The following is a 2,324-nucleotide window of genomic DNA, read 5'->3' as shown; positions in this document are numbered from 1 at the left end:
ACCTAACTCGCATCCCTCCCCTGTGAGCCACCCCCCCCGTCCCCTTTCCCTGGTGACGGTAATTACAACCTTAGCCCATTTGAGTCTATCCCAGTTGAGGGTAGCCGAATTCTAAAGACTCTAACTGGATCTAAAAGTCAGGACTATCTCTCGAAACAACCCGAGAATGTTACCATCATTCAGATATCACTTTTGTAAGTTGTAGCCTGATTGCAATTGTCTTGAATATTGTAAGGGTCCAGGGTCTAATCATGTAATGTACGTCCACCAAGAATGTACTTGAGATGAGGTTCGTGAGTTATTGATACAGAAGACTCTATATTCAAATAGATTTAAAGAACCGATATGAAATGTACATTTAGTGTCAGTCAACTAACAGTTCTAAACAATGAAACATACAATCTGATTTCTAGTGGGGAATCTTTCTTTTAAATCTGAACTTTGTTATCGTATTAGTCCTTCAAATTGTTGACACAGGATATCCATCCAGGTAGCAGTTACCTTCAATCCGTGTGAAGTAGGAGACCTCAGAACAAAAACACGATGCCATTGCCTTGCTCTGTAATCGAGAAACTCATTGTGCAAGGGAGAGGCACCCCTCATTGGCCTGTGACCCATCCCTGGGATTATTTTAACTGGAGACAGTGCACCCACAGAACTGTGGGAAGACTGAGGTTCTACTGCCAAAAGGATTTTGCCCGAGCAACCTGACTTGCAAGGAATTGCTTTGATATTTGGCCATGTGGATGAGGCATGTCAAGGAAAGCTTCATACAGTGCATGGGGAGAATTGGAAGGAAACCACATATGAAGGAATTCGCCCAGCCCAAATTCCTGTGTAACCTTAAAGGATGTTGAAAACGTTCCAGTTTGTGTGGAAGCTTTCCCAATTAAAGTTTGAGTTGAAGAATCTGTTTGAAAGCCTGTTTGAAAATAAATATTTGCTTTAGCTGCGCCCACCTTTGTGGACAATTTGTTTTTAAACCCTTTGTGGTGAAGTGATGTGGGAAGTTTCATGATTGCGTAGCTATAATTTAATGACGTTGAGTTTGAAACTTGGCTACAGTTTGATTTTTTGTGATTTTATGGAGTAATGAAATGCACAAGACCTATTGTGCAGAAGATAAGCTTTACCCTTTAAGTTACATGCTATGAATTTAATTTGAAACAAAGTACTGTCAATTTATTTACAGAAGTGTTTGGTATCCTTTAAAAATTAAAATGGAGTTCAAGGTTAATTAACCTATGAAAACCCTACTTTGTGGACAGTGGAATTCTGGTTATTTCAAAGTTGAATGTCTCTGGTTCCAGACAGAACTTTCACATTGAGAAGGAAAACGCCCTATGTATTTTGCTAGGAAATTTGTTTAGTTTGGAAAAGTATTTAAAATTGTGGTGACTTAATGACCATGTTTTGCTCTGCCTTTTACCCCCTAAAGAATTTAATCCATCCCACTGACAAGTTTTCTTTCTGTGATTATCTTAATTCACAAATTGCAGAATTAAATTTTAAGATATTGGATATTAAATGAGCATTCATTAACTTTGTGAATGAGACCCATGTGGCAGAAGGAATGTTAAGATTTTGAGAAATCCCTTGGGCTCGTGAGCAGAATCACAATAGATTAAGTTGGAGACCATCTGGAAGAAAGGGTGGAATTTGCAACAGGCAGGGCATTCCAGACCAGAAACCACTTGGAAGGAAGTCGATGAGATGGTGGGCCTGTTTGAGGGCAGATGCAGGTGATAACTGGTATGGCTCAATCCTAACCCACAAGGCTCCTGTGGGACAAACATGTCAATTGTGGCATTGTTACAGGTGGCTTTTCCGACCTGCCCACCACAAGGGATCAATATTTGGTTTTCGTGGACAAGTTGACAAAAGTGGTTCCAATTTTAACTGACCAACAAACTAAGGAAGTGACTCAGGACAGGTTTCTGACTGACGTTTTTGAAATGTTATAGGAATTGAATGTCAGGTTGGCCCATAACATTGGGAGGTCACAGCAATGCAATGAACTAAACCTGGTCCTGAGTAGTCTTGAGTTGTGGGGCAGAGAGTCAGGTAATTGTATGAAACAGTGCAAGGGTGGGAGTGTTAAGTTGTGTAGCGAGCAGGTAGATAAAGGGGAACTAGTGGATGTTGCAGATGTGGATTCTCAAGGTTATTACATAAATGAGGGCCATGAAATGAGGACTAGTGGCTTGAATGGATGAAAACGGCCAGTCACCATGTACTATAGACCCCAAACACCCATTGGGTGGGAAAGGAGTGTGGTGCGCATGATTCCCATTAGTCGAAATACAGTGCTGACCTAACCCTAA

The sequence above is a fragment of the Pristiophorus japonicus genome, chromosome 12 (genome assembly GCF_044704955.1).
Source record: "Pristiophorus japonicus isolate sPriJap1 chromosome 12, sPriJap1.hap1, whole genome shotgun sequence".
Classification (NCBI taxonomy): Eukaryota; Metazoa; Chordata; class Chondrichthyes; family Pristiophoridae; genus Pristiophorus; species Pristiophorus japonicus.
The sequence above is the reverse complement of the archived record's forward strand: the minus strand, read 5'-3'. Positions refer to the sequence as shown.